This window comes from Scyliorhinus torazame, chromosome 19 (genome assembly GCF_047496885.1).
Source record: "Scyliorhinus torazame isolate Kashiwa2021f chromosome 19, sScyTor2.1, whole genome shotgun sequence".
NCBI classification, from domain to species: Eukaryota; Metazoa; Chordata; class Chondrichthyes; order Carcharhiniformes; family Scyliorhinidae; genus Scyliorhinus; species Scyliorhinus torazame.
In genome coordinates this window covers 143,796,707-143,808,258 of record NC_092725.1, presented here as the reverse complement: position 1 = coordinate 143,808,258, position 11,552 = coordinate 143,796,707, and the positions used below count along the sequence as shown (strand labels likewise).

The 11,552-nt window shown below is 44.7% G+C and overlaps 1 long non-coding RNA gene across 1 annotated transcript; it reads right to left on the bottom strand.

Annotated features, from left to right (window-relative positions):
* Nucleotides 1-1,863: 1,863 nt before the first annotated feature.
* On the bottom strand, nucleotides 1,864-7,599 carry LOC140395953 (uncharacterized). The gene is made up of 2 exons (XR_011936419.1): nucleotides 7,204-7,599; nucleotides 1,864-4,149 (listed from the first exon to the last, which is right to left on the bottom strand). It is a non-coding gene; the product is annotated as an uncharacterized lncRNA (long non-coding RNA).
* Nucleotides 7,600-11,552: the final 3,953 nt, after the last annotated feature.

The following is an 11,552-nucleotide window of genomic DNA, read 5'->3' as shown; positions in this document are numbered from 1 at the left end:
AGCAAACCTGTTCACAATGGCTAAGAGTCCGACTCCAACCTTTTTGGGGTTTTACATAGAGCATGGAGACTATTGTGTTCAACAGAGAATGAGTGAGTGTTTAGCTCCATCAACATTGCAGTACAGTCTCCTATGCTGAGAGCTCTGATAGCTTCAATGGCAGTTTGTTATTGTCGAAAACATTACATTTTTACCTCTGTTAGGAAGCATTTTTTTGTTCAAAGAAATGCCAGCTCATTGAAGATTCCTCCAGTAGCTTCAGGTTACTAATTACTTTTGGTCACTGTTAGATACAAAATCTAATGGTAAATTCAGCTGAGGGCTGTGGAAAGGTGAAAATTTTATGCGGATGACAACTAGAGTTGCATTTCTGAAAACAATGCTGTTTACTAATTTAAATAAACAGCAATTTTGGCATCACCTCATTTGAAATGTGCTAAAAGGAATGTCTTCCAACAATTTTGGTTAATAACATGGTCTTATTACACAAGCTTACATGGTGTTTTATATCCTCAGTTCTTTCATTGGCAGAGGCACCACCGCTGCTGCAAACATTAATTATTCACATTTGACTCTCCATTTACATTGAAAATTGTTCTTATAACTTTTCTATTACCCATTATTTAAAAAAGATGAAGCAAGGGATTTAAAAAACTGAAGATATTTTTATCAGTTAACAGAGTTTTTAAACAGAACTAAGCTCATACTGATCACATCAGCTTGGAGAGAGGCAATTGTAAATAATAAAAATCTTTGTCACAAGTAGGCTTACTGCAATGGCGTTACTGTGAAAAGCCCCTAGTAACTGTTCAGAACAGCTTTCTTTCTTGCTCTCTCTCTCTCTAAGCTCCACCCACCCCCTCAAATAAAGGTTCTCGTCTCAGGTGGCAAGGCTCAAATCTATTATCGTTATCTGTGCTGTCTGATTTCAGAGATCAGAGTCATGCCATTCATATGCAACTAACCTTCCATTGATGGAAAAATAGGTCATCAGACTCTGTGATGGAATATGGCTGGTCAAACAAGGATGTCCTGAATGACAATGGATCTTGAGTGGATCATCCTGGCTGAAGCGGGCATCCTGTGTATTCCCACTAACAAGGTTAAGAATGAATGAGGCAATAACTCAGACTGTGCGCATATCCCTCTGCCTCTGCTGCTAGCAATCTTTTTAGCTCCTAAATTACCTGCTACATTGTGCAGCCCATTTCTGGACACAAGATCCTAATATCTCCCTATCAAGACAACCTTCACTGGCTCCCTCTTCTCCCATTCTCCAAATTCAAAAAAACATTGTTTACAAGTCAACATAGCATTGTCCCACTCAATATTTGCAACCTGCTCTAGCTCTATTTCCTAGGCCACTCCCAATGGTCCTTCAATTCCTCCTGTAAACTCCCCATTCAGTAGGGGCTTCTGCTCCTTAGAATCTATGCTCTACATTCAGTAGGAGCTTCTGCTTCTTAGATTCTACTTAGATTCACTGTAAACTTGTTTGCCTAGCTATTTTCTCCCCTACGTATAAAAACTCCACAGAGCTAACCTACCTAACCGTTCATTGAGCTATGTCTACTCATTTTTCTCTTACTGTTTCTCCTTTGTAAAGTGTCTTGGGAATTTACTTACATAAAAGTACAATGGGAAGTTACTGTTACTAATGTGACAGAAATGGGAAACTGAGTACTTGTATACATCTAGGTTCTAGACTTCATATAAGGTGCAACTATCCTAGTACAACACAGGTTGAAGAATTGAGGATTCAGTGGTGTTGCCCTATCTCTAAATCTACTGGGAGTAAAGAATTGTGCAATTATCTCCATAAAGCCCTCTCTATGCTGGATCTTAAAGAACTCTCAAATGCTCTTTCTGATGAATTACTCCTTTATTACTTGTGTTATCAAACAACAATCTGCATGCCTTCAACAAAGGAAATTGAAGGGCCAAGTGTGATGTAATACTGCTCATTCATTCCTGGCAGATAAGTTTGATTCCAGTTCAAGATAAATGCTTCATCCCTCCTGTCACTGATTTGAAATGTAGGTATCTCCGCAGTTTAAACTGACAAGATTGCACAGTGCTCACTGACCAAAATGTTGTATTCATTTATGTTTCTCAATTCAAAAAAATCAAAAGAATGGGCAGAAACAAATGGAAGTGACACATTCAGTCGGCAGGAATTGTTTTCTTGGGATCAGTGTTGAGCTGGATTAACATCTTTTTCTAGTTAGAGCACAGACTGGCACCTAACCTGTGCTGCGTCAGCATTGGGAGAAAACAATGTCTAAGACAAGGAAGAATCTGAAGATCTGACATCTTTTCCCCCTTGAACAGAGTAAATGTTTTGCACACAGCAAGTGCTGAATAATCCTGTCAGTTTCATGGAAATGTTCACAAATTGTAAGATATTCCAGTTAAATTGAATATAAGTGAATGCTTCCTTTCTCATTCAAAGGCGTCCTATGACATTCATTGCAAAGAAGGCAACACCTGTGTAATGCCAGGCAGGAGAATTAATCTGTGAGGAAGAGCTTGGAAACCTAATTCTTAACAACTTAATTGTGTTTGTGTCAGACCCGGCTGCTGCAGATCACTTTACGAACAGTTAGAAACCTATTTGATATTTGGTGGTTGTTATCAGGGGTTTCTCTGGCAACAGAAAGTCCTAGGGCTGTAACTGAAATCTGATTATCATTATTGAATTCTCGGGGGAGACACAGGAAATGTTATTGTCTGATATGGAAGGAAAATGCTTGACATCAGTTACTGAGATGAAGCTGATCAATTTTATAACAGAAATGATTAAGAAACACAAATATCATTTATTGTATATCATTCTATTCTTTTGCTGCTTATAACCTACTGTAACAACATATGGAAAGATCACAAATCAAAACCTATCTTGTTCTTCTATTACAGAACAAAGCTACACAAATTTGTGCACGGTGCAAGTCACTTTGACAACACTGACCGATTATATAGTCACCTTAAGACTTTGTAGATTGAAGATGTACCTTTTTTACAAAATGGCCTCCCTATGTTTCAATTTCATTCCAATCAATTACCATCTTCATTAGACAAAATGTTTCAATTGCATTCTGCCATTCACAAGGAACCCGACCAGAAATTCCTGTAACGTCCATCTGTTCAATCCAAAAACTGCTTCAACATATAAAACAATCAGGCACACTGGCCCAGATAAATGGAATTCAATATCCCTGGACATATGAAGCAGCTCATGAAAATGTTTGTTCAAGTCTTTCGTGAAAAGAATTCTCCTTAATAAATATTCTTGGTGTTTATATAGTAACAAATATCTGACCATTGGTCTCTTGACTTTTATCATTCATTTTTTTAATTTTCCAAGGAATCTTAAATACTGTTCTTAATACTCATGTTGCCCTCCTTTTTAAATAAGCACTTTCCCATTATAAATGTGTAAATTCATGTGTGGCAATAACTGTAATTATCTCATTGTATAATCAGGATTCAGTTTTCTGCTTTTCTTTCCTGTTGATACATCTTGACTCGCAGATGTCTTTCTCTCCCTCGAGGGGAGTCGACCTGAAACCAAATCCTCACAACCTCCACCTCCCATACAAACATAATCACAATCTATATGTACTGATGTATTTGAATCATGCAATTGTCATACATGCTGTGATCATGATAATTTGTATTGTCTGGGAATAAGTGACTTTGAATGAACAAAACAGTGTGTCAACATTCAACAATGGAAGAATCACACTATTTCGAGACACAACAAAAGAAAGATACAGAAGCAAAATACTGCAGATTCTGGAGATCTGAAACAGAAAATGCTAGAGATACTCAGAAGTATTGCAGCACAGTGGTTAGCAATGCTGCCCCAGGGACCCAGGTTCGATTCCGACCTCGGGTCACTGTCTGTGTGGAGTCTGCACATTCTCCCCGTGTCTGCTTGGGTTTCCTCCGGGTGCTCCGTCCTCCCACAGTCCAAAGATGTGCAAGTTAGGTGAATTGGCCATGCTAAATTGCCCCTTCGGGTGGATTTGGAAGAATAGGATGGGGGATTGGGCCGAGGTAGGATGGTCTTTCGAAGTGTCAGTGCAGATTCAATGGGCCGAATAGCCTCCTTCTGCACTGTTGGGATTCTATGAAGTCAGGCAGCATCTATGAAGAGAAACAAAGTTAACATTTCAGGTCAATAATTTTTCATCGGAACTGGGAAAAGTTAGAAATTTAATAGGTTTTAATTCTCCATCTCGTTGATCTCTCTGTTCTCGGCCTGCTGCAGTTTTCAATGACACCTAATGCATGCTCAAGGAATATTCTTCTTTTGATTATCTTGCTGCAGCCATCGAGATTCAACATTAAGTTGAACAATTTCAGACTGTAGCTTCTGCACCCATTTTGTTTCTTTCTGTGCATGTTTCAGTCTTAGTCTAGCTTTTCTTTTCTTTTTGTTTCCAGATGGCAACTCTTTTACAACCATAAGACGTGGAGCAGAATTAGACCATTCGGCCCATCGAGTTGTTCTGCCATTCAATTATGGCTGATATTTTTCTCATCTCCTTTCTCCTGCCTTTTCCCCATAACCCCTGATCCCCTTATTAACGAAGAACCTATGCATCTCTGTCTTAAAGACACTCAGTGATTTAGCCTCCTGCGGCAAAGAGTTCCACAGATTCACCACCCTCTGGCTGACGAAATTCCTCCTCATCTCGGCTTTAAAGGATAGTCCCTTTAGTCTGAGATTGTGTCCTCTGGTTCTAGTTTTTCCTACAAGTGGAAACATCCTCTCCACATACATTCTATCCAGGTCTGCAGTATCCTGTAAGTTTCAATAAGATCCCCCCCCTCATCCTTCTAATCTCCAACGAGTACAGACCCAGAGTCCTCAACCGTTCCTCTTCTGGACCCTTTCCAAGGCCAGCACATCCTTCCTGAGATACGAGGCCCAAAACTGCTCACAATACTCCAAATGGGGTAATTCAATGTCATTCAATGTGCCGACCTTCTGCCCTATCACAGACCTTCCCTTTTGTTCTTGAGGCTACCCTCCCTTGTTTCACCTGTTCAATGCCACTTGCATTTCTAACTTTTCCAGTTCTGACGAAAGGTTCTCTGTCTCCATACCTGTTAAGAAGCAGATTGCCTCTGACAATTGTGCAATAAAAGCTGACCCAGCCAGCGATACCCACGTTGCATGAACAAATAAAGAAGTGAGGTGATGGAAGTTGTCATCGACAGTGCTTTCAAGCAGCACCATCACACCAATAACCTGCTCACTGATGCTCCATTTGGGTTCTGCCAGATCCACTCAGCTCCTGACCTCATTACATCCTGGGTCCAAACATGGAAAAGGAGCTGAACTGAAGAGGTGAAGCAAGAGCGACTGATCTTGACAGCAAAGCAGCACTTAACAGAGTGTGGCATCAAGCTGCACTGGCAAAACTGAAGTCAACAGGAATCGAGGGAAAACTCAAGACTGGCCAGAGTCACACCTAGCACAAAGAAAGATAGGTGTGGTTGTTGAAAGTCATCATTTCAGTTCAAGTCATTGCAGGAGCTCCTCAGGGTAGTGTCCTAGGCCCAACCATCTTCAGCTGCTTCAACAATGACCTCCCTTCCATCCTAAGGTCAGAAGTGGGGATGTTCCCTGATGATTGCACAATGTTCAGCATCAATCATAGATACTAAAGCAGTCTGTGTCCATATACAGAAAGACGTGGACAACATTCATGCTTGGGCTGAAAAGTAGCAAGTACCATTCGCATCACACAAGTGTCAGGTAATGACCATCTCGAACAAGCCAGAATCTAATCATCTCCCACGACTTCTTCCTCACACTCTCTCCCCCAGCTCCTCCCTCACACTTTCTCTCCTGTTGCTCCTCCCTCACACTCTCTGTCTCCGCCACTCCTTCCTCATAGTCTCTCTCCCCTCGCTTCTCCCTCATGCTCTCTCTCTCTCCCACTCCTCCTTCACGCTCTCTCTCTCCCCTGGCTCCTCCCTCATAATTATTCTCTCTCCTCTCCACTCTTCCCTCACACTCTCTCCCCTCCATTCCTCCCTCACTCTCTCTACTCCCACTCCCCCTTCATTCTCTCCCCCGCTCTATCTCCCCCCTCACTCTATCTCCCCCTGCTCCTCCCTCACTCTCTCTCCTCCGTTCCTCCCTCAATCTTTCTCCCCCACTCCTCCTCCCTGTCTCTCCCACAGCTTCTCCCTCACAAACCCTCTCTTCCCCTGCTCCTCCCTCACGCTCTCTCCCCCCTCACGTCTCTCTCTTACCCTGGCACACTTCCTCTCTCTCCCACAGCGTAGACAGTATAACTCCTTGCAGAATGCAGAACAAACATTGCCTGGTGCAGTTTAACACTTCATAGATTATCATAGAATTTACAGTGTAGAAGGAGGCCATTCGGCCCATCGAGTCTGCACCGGCTCTTGGAAAGAGCACCCTACCCAAGGACAACACCGCCACCCTATCCCCATAACCCAGTAACCCCACCCAACACTAAGGGCAATTTTGGACACTAAGGGCAATTTATCATGGCCAATTCACCTAACCCGCACATCTTTGGACTGTGGGAGGAAACCGGAGCACCCGGAGGAAACCCACGCACACACGGGGAGGATGTGCAGACTCCGCACAGACAGTGACCCAAGCCGGAATCGAACCTGGGACCCTGGAGCTGTGAAGCAATTGTGCTATCCACAAGGCTACCGTGCTGCCCACTTGAACTATTAAATTTGTCAGGTTCATTCTTTGACAGCTCAGGGCCTGTTGTCAACTGAGTTCTCGTAGATATGTAATGTAAAATAAACCTCGTATTTCACAGAAGCCCCCCACAGCAGCCATTGTGATAAAACAGATGTGAACTGTTGAAATTATAATAATAATAATAATCTTTATTAGTGTCACAAGTAGACTTACATTAACCCTGCAATGAAGTTACTGCGAAAGACCCCTAGTCGCCACATTCCAGCGCCTGTTCGGGTACAAATTGAGACTTCTCATTATAAATTCTCATGTTTCCAGATTTACAGTTGGGGGGGACCCGCGATCACCTTCATTTCTGCTCTGCATGCCCTCCCCTCCCATCCTCACCACACAGAACGCAAAGGTTAAAGCCACAAAAACAGACCAATTGGTCACTGCTTTTTCATTAGTAAAGACACACCTGCATAAATAATTGCTGAATTGAAATACAGGTTTACCTCTTGCCAGAATGAAGGTAAAGATGGTCAGTATTGCAATGTGTGAGTTTGAGTCTGTTCGTGCGTGTTCTCAGACTTGTTATCTCCTGCCCGATGGAAGAAGTTGGAAGAGTGAGTAAGCCGGCTGGGAGGGGTCTTTGGTTATGCTGCCCGCTTTCCCCAGGCAGCGGGAGGTGTAGATGGAGTCAATGGATGGGAGGCAGGTTCGTGTGATGGACTGGGTGGTGTTCACGACTCTCTGAAGTTTCTTGCGGTCCTGGGCCGAGCAGTTGCCATACCAGCTGTGATGCAGCCCGATAGGATGCTTTCTATGGTGCATCTGTAAAAGTTGGGAAGAGTTAATGTGGACATGCCGAATTTCCTTAGTTGCCTGAGGAAGTATAGGTGCTGTTGTGCTTTCTTGGTGGTTGCGCGACGTGGGTGGACCCGGACAAATTTTTGGTAATGTGCATCTCTAGGAATTTGAAGCTGCTAACCGTCTCCACCTCGGCCTCGTTGATGCTGACAGGGGTGTGTACAGTACTTTGCTTCCTGAGGTCAATGACCAGCTCTTTAGTTTTGCTGGCATTGAGGGAGAGATTGTTGTCGCTACACCACTCCACTAGGTTCTCTATCTCCCTCCTGTATTCGGACTCATCGTTATTCGAGATCCGGCCCACTCTGGTCGTATCGTCAGCAAACTTGTAGATGGAGTTGTAAACAAATTTTGCCACGCAGTCGTGTGTGTACAGGGAATATAGTATGGGGCTAAGTTTGCAGATTTGCGGGGCCCCAGTATTGAGGATTATTGTCTCCTCCAAGACCGAGTTAGGGAACTGGAGCTGGAGTTGAAAGAACTTCGGATCATTCGGGAGGCAGGGGGGTCATAGATAGCAGCTTCAGGGAATTAGTTACACCAAAGATTGGAGATAGGTGGGTAACTGTAAGAGGGACAGGGAAAAAGCAGTCAGTGCAGGGATCCCCTGCGGTCGTTCCCCTGAGAAACAAGTATACCGCTTTGGATACTTGTGGGGGGGGACGACTTACCAGGGGTAAGCCATGGGGTACGGGCCTCTGGCACGGAGTCTGTCCCTGTTGCTCAGATGGGAAGGGGGGAGAGGAGCAGAGCATTAGTAATTGGGGACTCTATTGTCAGGGGCACAGATAGATTTTGTGGGAGCGTGAGAGACTCACGTTTGGTATGTTGCCTCCCATGTGCAAGGGTACGTGATGTCTCGGATCGTGTTTTCCAGGTCCTTAGGGGGGAGGGGGAGCAGCCCCAAGTCGTGGTCCACATTGGCACTAACGACATAGGTAGGAAAGGGGACAAGGATGTCAGGCAGGCTTTCAGGGAGCTAGGATGGAAGCTCAGAACTAGAACAAAGAGAGTTGTTATCTCTGGGTTGTTGCCCGTGCCACGTGATAGTGAGATGAGGAATAGGGAGAGAGAGCATTTAAACACGTGGCTACAGGGATGGTGCAGGCGGGAGGGATTCAGATTTCTGGATAACTGGGGCTCTTTCTGGGGAAGGTGGGACCTCTCCAGACAGGATGGTCTACATCTGAACCTGAGGGGCACAAATATCCTGGGGGGGAGATTTGTTAGTGCTCTTTGGGGGGGGTTTAAACTAATGCAGCAGGGGCATGGGAACCTGGATTGTAGTTTTAGGGTAAGGGAGAATGAGAGTATAGAGGTCAGGAGCACAGATTTGACGTCGCAGGAGGGGGCCAGTGTTCAGGTAGGTGGTTTGAAGTGTGTCTACTTCAATGCCAGGAGTATACGAAACAAGGTAGGGGAACTGGCAGCATGGGTTGGTACCTGGGACTTCGATGTTGTGGTCATTTCGGAGACATGGATAGAGCAGGGACAGGAATAGATGTTGCAGGTTCCGGGATTTAGGTGTTTTAGTAAGCTCCGAGAAGGAGGAAAAAGAGGGGGAGGTGTGGCGCTGCTAGTCAAGAGCAGTATTACGGTGGTGGAGAGGATGCTAGATGGGGACTCTTCTTCCGAGGTAGTATGGGCTGAAGTTAGAAACAGGAGAGGAGAAGTCACCCTGTTGGGAGTTTTTTATAGGCCTCCTAATAGTTCTCGGGATGTAGAGGAAAGGATGGCGAAGATGATTCTGGATAAGAGCGAAAGTAACAGGGTAGTTATTATGGGAAACTTTAACTTTCCAAATATTGACTGGAAAAGATATAGTTCGAGTACAATAGATGGGTCGTTTTTTGTACAGTGTGTGCAGGAGGGTTTCCTGAAACAATATGTTGACAGGCCAACAAGAGGCGAGGCCACGTTGGATTTGGTTTTGGGTAATGAACCAGGCCAGGTGTTGGATTTGGAGGTAGGAGAGCACTTTGGGGACAGTGACCACAATTCGGTGACGTTTACGTTAATGATGGAAAGGGATAAGTATACACCGCAGGGCAAGAGTTATAGCTGGGGGAAGGGCAATTATGATGCCATTAGACGTGACTTGGGGGGGATAAGGTGGAGAAGTAGGCTGCAAGTGTTGGGCACACTGGATAAGTGGGGCTTGTTCAAGGATCAGCTACTGCGTGTTCTTGATAAGTATGTACCGGTCAGACAGGGAGGAAGGCGTCGAGCGAGGGAACCGTGGTTTACCAAGGAAGTGGAATCTCTTGTTAAGAGGAAGAAGGAGGCCTATGTGAAGATGAAGTGTGAAGTTTCGGTTGGGGCGATGGATAGTTACAAGGTAGCGAGGAAGGATCTAAAGAGAGAGCTAAGACGAGCAAGGAGGGGACATGAGAAGTATTTGGCAGGAAGGATCAAGGAAAACCCAAAAGCTTTCTATAGGTATGTCAGGAATAAGCGAATGACTAGGGAAAGAGTAGGACCAGTCAAGGACAGGGATGGGAAATTGTGTGTGGAGTCTGAAGAGATAGGCAAGATACTAAATGAATATTTTTCGTCAGTATTCACTCAGGAAAAAGATAATGTTGTGGAGGAGAATGCTGAGCCCCAGGCCAATAGAATAGATGGCATTGAGGTACGTAGGGAAGAGGTGTTGGCAATTCTGGACAGGCTGAAAATAGATAAGTCCCCGGGACCTGATGGGATTTATCCTAGGATTCTCTGGGAGGCCATGGAAGAGATTGCTGGACCTTTGGCTTTGATTTTTATGTCATCATTGGCTACAGGAATAGTGCCAGAGGACTGGAGGACAGCAAATGTGGTCCCTTTGTTCAAAAAGGGGAGCAGAGACAACCCCGGCAACTATAGACCGGTGAGCCTCACGTCTGTAGTGGGTAAAGTCTTGGAGGGGATTATAAGAGACAAGATTTATAATCATCTAGATAGGAATAATATGATCAGGGATAGTCAGCATGGCTTTGTGAAGGGTAGGTCATGCCTCACAAACCTTATTGAGTTCTTTGAGAAGGTGACTGAACAGGTAGACGAGGGTAGAGCAGTTGATGTGGTGTATATGGATTTCAGCAAAGCGTTTGATAAGGTTCCCCACGGTAGGCTATTGCAAAAAATACGGAGGCTGGGGATTGAGGGTGATTTAGAGATGTGGATCAGAAATTGGCTAGCTGAAAGAAGACAGAGGGAAATGTTCAGAATGGAGTTCAGTCACAAGTGGAGTACCACAAGGATCTGTTCTGGGGCCGTTGCTGTTTGTCATTTTTATCAATGACCTAGAGGAAGGCGCAGAAGGGTGGGTGAGAAAATTTGCAGACGATACTAAAGTCGGTGGTGTTGTCGGTAGTGTGGAAGGATGTAGCAGGTTACAGAGGGATATAGATAAGCTGCAGAGCTGGGCTGAGAGGTGGCAAATGGAGTTTGATGTAGAGAAGTGTGAGGTGATTCACTTTGGAAGGAATAACAGGAATGCGGAATATTTGGCTAATGGTAAAGTTCTTGAAAGTGTGGATGAGCAGAGGGATCTAGGTGTCCATGTACATAGATCCCTGAAAGTTGCCACCCAGGTTGATAGGGTTGTGAAGAAGGCCTATGGAGTGTTGGCCTTTATTGGTAGAGGGATTGAGTTCTGGAGTCGGGAGGTCATGTTGCAGCTGTACAGAACTCTGGTACGGCCGCATTTGGAGTATTGCGTACAGTTCTGGTCACCGCATTATAGGAAGGACGTGGAGGCTTTGGAGCGGGTGCAGAGGAGATTTACCAGGATGTTGCCTGGTATGGAGGGAAAATCTTATGAGGAAAGGCTGATGGACTTGAGGTTGTTTTCGTTGGAGAGAAGAAGGTTAAGAGGAGACTTAATAGAGGCATACAAAATGATCAGGGGGTTGGATAGGGTGGACAGTGAGAGCCTTCTCCCGCGGATGGATATGGCTGGCACGAGGGGATATAACTTTAAACTGAGGGGTAATAGATATAGGACAGAGGT